Source organism: Nicotiana tabacum, chromosome 11 (assembly GCF_000715075.1).
Source record: "Nicotiana tabacum cultivar K326 chromosome 11, ASM71507v2, whole genome shotgun sequence".
In the NCBI taxonomy this organism is placed as follows: Eukaryota; Viridiplantae; Streptophyta; class Magnoliopsida; order Solanales; family Solanaceae; genus Nicotiana; species Nicotiana tabacum.
Window position 1 is genome coordinate 137254428 of NC_134090.1, and position 11907 is coordinate 137266334.

An 11907-nucleotide genomic window follows, 5' to 3' on the forward strand; every position below is an offset into this window, starting at 1 on the left:
AATGAAGCTTTTATATCATGTAAAATTTGCTCCAAAGACCAAAATATTCTTATAATTTTTGCCTATAAATTTTTGCTCGCACACCAGTGCGCTCTGCATTTGTCCTTGTCCAGATGAGCGCACATTAGAGGAAAAATGCGTTGTTTTGCACTTTGTCCTTTTCTTCAATTTGTGCAAATTTTTGTTCCAAAACTTCAAAAATTCCTTTAACTCTTCTTTTAACTCCCTATCAACCAAAGAGCATCAATTAGGCACATTTTTTGTGAGTTTTAACCACTAAACTATTCAAGAATACTTGAAAATGAGGTTAAACTACTATCAAAATATAAAGAATTATGCCAAACATCACTACCCCACACTTAGGTTTTTGCTCGTCCTCGAGTAAAGAAGAAAAATGGTTCAATCTTAGCACATAAGAAATCAAAACCTATTTCACAACTTCTCAACAAGCAAATTCCGTTGAGATCAACCACGAAATTTAAAGATCCTTTCTTGTACTCATACTCACATATTGAAAATCGAAACTTCGTGACCACACAAATTCCATTGTACCTCACTAGCAAAGAAGTGCCCCAAAATTCACACACCATGTAATTAATCATATAACAATGGGGCAATTAGCAATCAACAACTCTCACACTCAGGAATGAATATCACATGCACATGAAACAGTACCATAAGCTGCACATATTGTCGCTATCCACTAATGTAGACATCTCAAGTAAAGATCAAGTAGGACTTTACTATGATTGTGATGTAGGCTCATGGACATATAGGATAATTCCGACGTCAAATCGTCACTCAAATAACCAAATTTTACTCTCCAATCCCTGGTCCAAAATTCCCCAAATTTCACCTTAAAAACCCATAACCTACGTGGGAACTTCAATGAGTATTCAATATTAATAGATAAAAACAATTAAAAATTGCTTGCCTTTTGGAATCTGAGGAAACCTCTCTCAAAAATGGTCTCCAACCGAACTTGCAAGGTCAAAAAATGAGAAAAACCTCAAAACCCTCGATTTTATGAAGTATGCTAAGCATCTCGCACCTGCGAGCCAAAAATCCGCTTATGCGGAATCGCATTTGCGGTGAAATCTCTGCACCTTCAGAACTCACTTAAGTTCCTTCACTCCACATCTGCGCCCCCAAGACCGCATCTGAGGAAGCGCTTCTGCGCCCAAATGTCCGCTTCTGCAGAAGCACCTGACCACCTCAGCCTCACCAATTTTTGCTTCTGCGACCTCTCTTCCGCAAGAGCTACTCTGCTTCTGCGGACCACCTATCGCACCTGCAACCCTGCAACCCCTAGCTCCCCTTCGCATCTACGCATTGCCAGCCGCACCTGCGATTCCGCACCTACGGCCACTCCTTCCGCAGGTGCGATGGCACCAAACATCATCACCTTCACCAAATCTCCTAAGTCCAATTTCAATCCGTTAACCATCCGAAATCCACCTGAAGCCTCCGGGGCATCAATAAAATATACCAACAAGTTCTAAAACATCATACGAACTTGTTCAAAGCCTCAAATCATATCAAACAATACTAAACCACAAATCGCACATCGATTCAAGCCCAATGAACTTATGAACTTCTAATTTCTAAAACAATTGCCGAAACATACCAAACCAACTCCGATTGACCTCAAATTTTGCACACAAGTCATAAATGACATAACAGATCTATTCCAACTTCCGGAACCAACATCCGAGCCTGCTAACAACAAGGTCAACTCTCGGTCAAACTTTTCGAACTTTCCAAACTTCTATTTTTCCAACTTTTGCCAATTAAAGTCAAAATGACCTACGGACCTCCAAATCAATATCCGGACGCACTCCTAAGTCCAAAAATCACTATACAGAGCTATCGGAACTATCAAAGCTCCATTCCGGAGTCATTTACACATAAGTCAACATCCGGTCAACCCTTTCAATTTAGGCTTCCAACCTTAGGACTAAGTGTCCCAGTCCATTCCGAAACATCTCCGGAACCAAACCAACCACCTCGTCAAGTCACATACCAACAAATGAGCATAGAATAAGCAATAAATGGGGGAGCGGGGCTACGATACTCAAAATGACCGGCTGGGTCGTTACACTAGAAATGACTAATCATCCTTAAAAAAAATTAAACTCAATTATATCTTATTCTACCTACAATTTCCTTATAAAATACTTCATTTATGCGTGATCGGTCACATAAATACATCATATTCTTATTTCTATGTCGTGATACTTAGAGTATAAACAAATCTTCTGCGTATATGACGGGTACTAAAATCTTACTCTTATTACATTGATTAATCAGATGGAAATTTAGTTTCTTGATATATGCAACCAATCTAAGGTATATCCGTATAAAGATTTATGTTACTACGAATAAGCTAATTAAGGATAAAATAGAAAGTTTAAGGTTTAATTATTTCTAAACAAAATAATATAATATTTGTTTAGACAAATTAAACAAGAAAAGTATGACACGTAAATTAATACAAAAAATAACATTTTACTATTAACATTATATCTGCATGAAACGATACTATTTTCTTTTAACATTTATGTCTATTCCTTTACAAAGAAAGAACCAGCAAATAAAAGTTGATGGAATCTTTCTGCTAATGATGAATTGTTATGACAAACAATTTAAATAGAGCAAACAAAAGGAGTATAATAAAAGTTTTGTGTCAATTTTATCTCATTTATTTCCTCTTAAAAAGTGCCTAAATACTTCTTGATTCCAAGTAATTTCAGATTCATCACCCATTCTTCACTTTTTCACTCATGACTCTCCCTTAATTATTATCTTTTTCACTCATGACTCTCCTTCTACTTTAATATTTTTCAATTTAATCCATCTTACTCATAGAGTCATAGTGAAACAAAGTAAGTAGTAGGGTTGAAGGATGTCATCGTGTACTCATTGCTCTAAAATACAACTAATATAGCCAGATTGAGCAAAATTATCATACCGAGATATTTTACCTTCTACCAATAAATACCAATTAAACTTGCCTATAAAAATTAAGTTATCACCTAGCGTCTTTTATATTTACTGAAATTTGAATCCATCTCCCAATATTTTCACCCACCTTATTAATTACTATGTGTGTGTGTGTGTGTGTGTGTGTGTGTGTATATATATATATATATATATATATATATATATATATATATATATATATATATATATATATATATATATATATATTGCCAAAAAGGGCTTTGATATTTTCACATTATTTGGCTTAAAGTTTTTTTTTATCAAGACATGATAAACTTTTAATAGAATTTTATCATCCCATTATCCTTAATCAGAGATTTCGTGTTTGAGCTCTCAAAATTGAGTTATTTTTGCTAGAAAATGCTTTACTCTAAAGTGAAATTTTCCAACTGGCATTTGAATTAATCGTATCCCAAAGCAGATACCGAATAGAAAAAAATATAACTGTAGTAAGATTGTGAATAATATTAAGAAAATAGTACTAAAAATATTAGCAAATAGACAAGAGAAGTATAGAGGGAAAAAAACTTTATTATTTCTTTGAAGTGTATCCATCATAATTTTTAATACCTAGGATTACATTGGAATAACAAAGGGAGTCAAGAACATGACAGTAATCATTGAAATCATGAGGAAGATTATGGAGGTATGAGAGTTACAACCATAATGGTGAGAAGTAGTGAGGGCTTAACGACATCATCGAGAAGAGTAGTGGAAATAGTGGACATCCATATTGAATACTACAATATATAACACTCATCTTCAACGGCTGATAATAAATAATGTGGCTAACTAAAACCTTATTAAAAAAGAACCATGTGAAAAAAGAAAATCTTAGTGAGGAAAAAATATACACATATCTTGAAATATGTATCATTTATTGTCCCATCAATAATCTTGACAGGGAAACTCAGTGTTGCAAAATTTGGCTAAGCAAAAAAAAGAGTAAACACATTCTACTCTCCCTGAAAAATTTCACTTTATTTCTCTTGCATTCCATTCTTGTACCTTCACTTCTCAAACATTAAGGTTAGCAATGCCTTAGTTAATAGATCAGTAAAATTATCACATGAACAAATTTGTTGAATATCAATTTTACCATTTTTGAAGATTATGCGTGAAAAATAATTTTGGTAAAATGTGCTTTGTTCTGTCTCCTTTGATGTATCCTCCTTTCATTTGAGAATTGCAAGCAACATTATCTTCATATAATTTAGTTGAAATGTCCTTTTTTCAAATTAAAACCACACATTTTCTGAATCTGTTGAGTCGTTGATCTTAACCAAACATACTCCCAACTTGCTTCATGAATGACTATTATTTCTACCTAATTTGAAGAAGTGACAGCTATTGTTGTTTCATTGAACGCCATAATATAGATTTACCTCCTTTCACAACCCGAAATCCCCGACCACGGAACCGTGATGACGCCTAACACCCACTTGCTAAGCAAGCCAATACTAGTACACTACTAATTATTTTTAGATAAAGTAATATAATAAGAATTAAAGCTGTAGAATTTTAAAATAGGCATAATAAGTCCAAAATCGATTAGTCAAAACCCGGAATCTGGTGTCACAAGTACATGAGCATACTAAAATTTGCTACAACCGATGTCGGAATAAAACACAACTGTTCGAAACAAAATAAACAGTAAATATGATACAAGCATAAACTCCGCTAGACTTCAAGGATTGCGATCGCCGTGCAGGTCTACCTCAAGTCTCCAAAAGTAGATATGATCCGAGCATAAACTCCGCTAGACACCACTGGGACCAACATCAGAATATGCACAAGAAGTGCAGAAGCGTAGTATTAGTACAACCGACACAAAAGTGTCGAGCCTAACCTCTACGAGGCAGTGATGAGGCTATGACAATATACCAACTAAACTCTTGTGCAGATTTATACTTAAAGAAACAGAAGTAACAAGTAAAGTATTTAAAATAATGACGGGAAGTGAACATGTAAAAAAGAAACAAGATCAGATCAATAAGTACAAAATCACTAAATAACCTCTTTCCGAAATAAACAACAATGCAGCCAAGTAAATTCAGAAATTTGAAAATCAAGTAAAGCATTAAAATTATTAAATGGCACGATATCACCCTTCGTGCTTTTACTCTCATGCTCACCATGTAATATGATAAATGTAATGGTACGGCATCAGCCTTCATGCTTTTACTCACATTCTTACCATATAATATGATAAATGAAATGGTGCACCATCATCCTTCGTGCTTTTACTCATCCTCACATGATATAATAAATGATAATAAAGCAATCAAATGCACGTCATCACCCTTCGTACTTTAATGCTCATATTCGCTCATTCAATGACAACAATATGCAAATATGGCACGGCAACACCGTTCGTGCTTTTCGCTCTTCCTCACCATGAAGCGACAATAATCCAAAGTATCAATGCAAAATGGAAAGCAATTTCAACTCCAACATCCCAATAACTTCAAATTAATTAATAACCCGAAAGTGAACAATCAAGAATAACATTCTAACTAAAGCATATAAGGCATGGTAAGAGAAGCAACATGGTACAATAAATTAATTTTCAACCGCATGTTCTAACCTATAACGACACATATATACTCGTCGCCTTGTATATATGCTGCCCCGCACGTAAATCACATAGCAAGTAGACCAACTAGTCCTAATTTCCTCAGGTCAAAGTTAAGCACGAAACTTACCTCACTCTACAACCAAATCAATTAGTCAACCATGACCTTGCCTTTCGATCAAGCTCTAAACTAACCGAATCTAGTCAATTATCGATCAAGCAATTCAAACTAAGCTTTAGAAACTACCCACGAATGAAAAGGATTCAATTTTAATCTTTTTTGAAAAAGTCAACAAAACTCAACCCCGAGACCGCTTGATGGAAATCCGAGATTCGGAGCAAAACTCGATTACCCATTCACCCTCGAGCCCGGTTATGCAATTTATTTCAAAATCCAATCTCAATTGAGGTCTAAATCTCAATTTTACAAAATTCCTAAATTCTACCCAAAATTCCAAATCTTATGGAATTTATAGATTTGATGTTAAAAACTCATGAAAAGTAATGAGAATTTATAGACAATGAATTAGAGTTGCTTACAATGAATTTGGGAAGAAAAAGTTCTTCAAAAATTGCCTCTAGAGTGTTTGGGTTTGAGAAATGGTGTAAAATGGGCTAAGTCCCTATATTCTCCTCTTATACCCAGCTGCAGGTGTCGCATTTATGAATAGTTATTCGCAAATGCGACACACTGATTGCAAATACGAACAGTGCATTAGACCACCAAACGTCACAAATGCGACAACATCCTCAAAAATCTAATCTGTCCACCAACCGCAAATGCGAGCTAAGCTTTGCATTTGCGAAGCTGCTAGCCCCCAGCTCCAACTTGCAAAAATGACTCAAAGGTCGCAAATACGAACTCCCAGAGTATGCAAATGCGATTAAATATTATCAAAAGCGAAGAACCAACCCACCATCCCCTTAATGCTAATGCGATTCTTGGACCTCAAAAGCAAGCTCGCAAATGCGATCCATGCGAGATCTGCAGAGTGACACCAGAACCAGCATTGCACCAGCAGTTGAAAATCAACCAAACTCTTCCATAACATATCTGAAATTACCCGAGCTCCTTGGGCTCCTAATTGAACATGCACATAGGTGTAATAACATTATAAAAACTTGATCGCTACCTCAAATCATTAAAATAATATCAAATAACAAGAATCGATCATCAAAACTTAAGAATTTTTCAACTTAAACTATATTTTTACAATTTCACACATAATGCATTGAAACGCGTTCGGGTCACCTCGGATACCCAAAAAACATGCATACAAGTCCAAAAACATCATGCAAATATACTGGAATCGTTAGAACACTAATCTGGAATTATTTATCCAAAATATTGACTGTGGTCAACTCTAGCCTCATTCTAAGTCAAAAATCACATTTTTTTTCAAATTTTCACATAAACACTTTTTGAAAAGCGACACACACCACGCACGTAAATAAAAAAATATCAGATTAAAAGCTATGGTAGGTTTCAAAACACAGAAATAAAGACTAGTACTCAAAATGACCTATCAGATCGACACATTCTCCACCTCTAAAAGAAATATTTGTCCTCGAATGGACATAAAAAAGTACCTAGACTGGTAAAAAAGTTGGGGTATCTACTCCCCATATCGGACTCGGACTCCACGTAGCCGCCTCAATCGGCTGACCTCTCAACTACTCTTTCATAGAAAGAAAGCTCTTGGATCTCAACTTGCGAACTTGCCGATCTAGAATAACTATCGGCTCTTCTCATATTTTCATCAAGATGCACCGTGCCGATGTCCAAAACATGTGAGTTGTCCTCATGGTACTTCTGAAGCATGGAGACGTGAAATACAATATGTACCATTTCTAGGCTAGGAGGTTATGCAAACCTATAAGCAACCTCCCCAACTCTCTCCAAGATCTCAAACGGGACAATAAACCTCGGGCTCAATTTGCCCTTCTTCCCGAACAACATCACACCTTTCATGGGTGTCAATCGGAGGAGAACCTTCTCACCCACCATATAAGATACATCTCGTATCTTCCGGTTCACATAACTCTTCTGCATGGACTAAATTGTGTGAAGTCGCTCCTGAATCATCTTAACCTTCTCCATAGTATCACGGACTAAATCAATGCCAAATAATCTAGCCTCTTCGGGCTCAAACCAACCAATAGGCGCACGACATCGCCTCACATATAAGGCCTCATTTGACGCCATCTAAATATACGACTGATAATTGTTATTGTTGGTAAACTCTTTTAGAGGTAAGAATTGGTCCCACGAACCTCCGAAATCAATAACACATGCGCGTAACATGTCCTCCAAGATCTAAATAGTGCATTTGGATTGTCTGCCCGTGAAGATGAAATGCGGTACTCAGCTCGACCCGTGTGCCCAACTCATATTGCACAGCTCTCTAAAATGCAATGTGAACTGCGTGCCTCGGTAAGAAATGGGCACGCGGTGCAGGCGGATAATCTCCTGGATGTAAATCTGAGCCAACCGCTTTAAAGAATAGGAAGTCATCGCCTGAATGAAGTGTGCGGACTTAGTCAACTGGTCCATAATAACCCAGATTACATCATATTTGCTCAAGATCTGTGGTAAGCCCACCACAAAATCCATGGTGATGTGCTCCTACTTCCACTCCGGTATCTCCAATCTCTGAATTAGTCCACACAGTTTCTGATGCTCGTACTTCACCTGTTGATAATTCAAACACCGAGAGACATAAGCAACAATATCTTTCTTCATACTTCGCCACCAATAATGTTGTTTTAAGTCATGGTACATCTTCGTGACACCTAGGTGAATGGAATAGTGCAGACTGTGAGCTCTTCAAAGATCAACTCTCTCAACCCACTAACATTTGGAAGACAAATCCATACCTGAATTCACATAAAACCATCATCACCAATCACAGCCTACTTAGCACCACCCCGCTGCACCGTATCTTTCAATACCAACAAGTGAGGATCATCAAACTTGTAAGCCTTAATACTCTCCAACAACGAGGACTATGCCACAACATAAGCAAGAACCCGACTAGGCTCCGGAACTTCAAATCTTACAAATCGATTGGCCAAATCTTGAACAACTATAGCTAGTGGCCTCTCCACTACCGGTAAATATGCCAAATTACCCATGCTTTTAGCTTTCCTACTCAATGCATCGACCACTATATTGACCTTCCCCATATGATATAATATAGTGATATCATAGTCTTTCAACAACTCTAACCATCTCTGCTTTTGCAAATTAAGGTCTTTATGCTTGAACAGGTGCTGGAAACTCCGATGGTCGGTATAGACCTCACATGGAACGCCGTATAGATAGTGCCTCCAAATCTTTGATGCGCGAACAATGGATTCCAACTCTAAGTCATGCACATGGTAATTATTCTCATGAACTTTCAACTGCCAAGATACGTAGGCAATCACCCTACCATCCTACATCAATATCGTGCCAAGCCCAATATACGAGCATCATAATACACGGTGTAGGTTCCCAAACCTGTAGGCAACCAACACTAGGGGCAGTGGTCAATGCAGTCTTCAGCTTCTAAAAGCTTACCTCACACTCGTTGGACTATCTGAAAAGAGCACCTTTATGGGTCAACTTGGTCATTGGGGTTGAGATAGATGAAAATCCTTCCACGAACCGGCAATAATAATTCGCCAAATCCAAGAAGTTCCGAATCTCTGTAGCTGAAGTAGGTGTAGGCCAGTTTTGAATTGCCTCAATCTTCTTAGGATCCACCTTAATACCCTCGAAAGACACAACATGTCCCAAAAAGGCAACCGAGTCCAACCAAAACTCTTGGCATATAACTGACAATACCTCAAGGTCTGAAGTATGATCCAAAGATGATGCTCATGCTCCTCTATACTGCGGGAGTAAACTAAAATATCGTCAATCAAGACAATCACAAATGAATCTAGATAGGGATTGAACACCCAGTTCATCAAATTCATAAAGGTTATTGGGGCATTAGTCAATCCAAATGACATCACCAGAAACTCATAGTGACCATACCGAGTCTGAAAAGCTGTCTTAGGGACATCCGATGCCCTAATCTTCAACTGATGGTAGTCAGATCTCAAGTCAATCTTAGAAACCACCTTGGCATCCTAAAGCTGATCAAATAAGTCATAAATCCTCAGCAACGGATACTTGTTCTTGATAGTGACCTTGTTCAACTGCTGATAATCTAGACACATCATTATCGTTCCATCTTTCTTCTTCACAAACAACAGTGGTGTACCCCAAGGTGAGACACTAGGTCTAATGAATCCTTTGTCAAGCAAATTTTTCAACTGCTCCTTCAATTCTTTCAACTCAACTAGGCCATACGGTATGGCAGGGTAGAAATGGGCTGAGTGCCTGGAGCCTAGTCAATACAGAAGTCGATATCTCTGTCGGGTGGCCTCCCCGACGAATTTGTAGCAAACACCTCTGGGACTCTTGCACAACTGGAACCGAATCCATGAAAGGAAACTCCGCACTAGGATCACGAATGTAGGTTAAATATGCCAAACACCCCTTATTGATTATATGTCGAGCCTTTATATATGAAATGAACCTATTAGTAGAATTTCCATGAGTCCCTCTCCACTCCAATCGAGGCAACCCCGACATCGTTAATGTCACAGTCTTGGCATGACAGTCCAAAATATCATGATAAGATGACAACCAATCCATACCCAAGATTACATCAAAATCTATCATATCAAACAATAAAAGATCAACCCTAGTCTCATAGCTTCTGATATTGACCAAACAAGCACGATATACCCGGTCTACCATAATAGAATCTCCAATGGGCGTAGATACATAAACATGAGCACATAAAGAATCACGAGACATATCCAAATATGAAGCAAAATAGGATGACACATATGAATGAATAAGTGGAACCCAGATCAAATCAAACTGAGGCATCTCTATGCCAAACCAAAACAATACCTGTGATGACTGCATCAGATAACTCTGTCTCGGGTCTAGTTGTAAATGCATAAAAGCGGGGCTGAGCCCTACCACTCTGACCTCTACCTCTCAGACGGCCTCTCCTTGGCTGGACTCCACCTCTAATGGACTGACCACCACCTCGGGCTGCCTGATCCCCGTCTCTAGCTAGCTAAACGGGCTATGGAGCAACCGATATCGGAACCATGGTACGAGTACCTTGCTATGGCACACTGATTTATGACTTGGGGCAAAACCTCATGACATACCTCGGGTCTCCACAAATATAAAAAGTCCTCGGCTGCTATGACCGCTGACACTGGAATTGACCTTGTCGGTTTGAATAACCACTCTGATAACTCTAATTGGAGGTGCACTAGTCGGAGCTGATGGTGCACTATAGGCTAGCTGCTCAGGATGAGATAAGAACCACGACTACCCTAAGAAACATGAGATACCTGAAGCACTGACTGAATCAACCTGCTGGGATGGCCTCTATCAAATAAACCCTTGCCTCTAGAAGAGGAACCATTAAAACCACCAAAGTGATGAAGCCTTTTCTCAGATGTTGCCTCCCTACCCTGACTGCAAATCCTCTCGATTTGTCTAGCAATCTCTACAGCCTGGTTGAAAGAAATAACATCCCTAGTTTCCTTAGCCATCTATAACCTGATATCTTAAGTACGGACATCAATGAAGCTCCTAACCATTTCCCTGTCAGTAGGGAGTAAGACAACTACATGGCGAGATAAATCTATGAATCTAGGCTCGTACTAGGTAACAGTCATGCTACCCTGCTGGAGGCACTTAAACTGGCTGCAGTAGTCCTCTTTCAGTGTAAAAGGGATGAACTTCTCCAAGAATAGCTGTGAAAATTGATCCCAAGTGAGTGGTGGTGAACCTGTTGATCTCCCTCAAACATACTCCTGCCATCACCTCTTGGCAGAGCCATACATCTGAAATACTTTGAAGTCGACTCCATTGGACTCCACTATGCCTATGTTGCACAACACCTCATGGCAACGGTCTATGAAATTATGTGGGTCCTCTAAAGGTGTGCCACTAAATCGAATAGGAAATAACTTTGTGAATTTTTCCACTCTTAAACCCCTCTGACGACATAACGGTCCTTCCCCCGGGCTGTATAGCAATGATAGACTGAACTACTCCAACTGTTGGGACTGCCAAAATAAGATATCCGTGAGCCATCTACTCTGGTGTGTGAGTAGCGGGAGTCCGGGCTCCTTCCCAAGCCTAAGAGATAGCTAGTGCCATAAGAATCACACTGGCCTAGGCCATATTCTCCATATGGCCCACCAAACGGACTAGAGTGTCCTAAAGTATTATGGTAGCAATAAACCCCTCCGAGACCTGA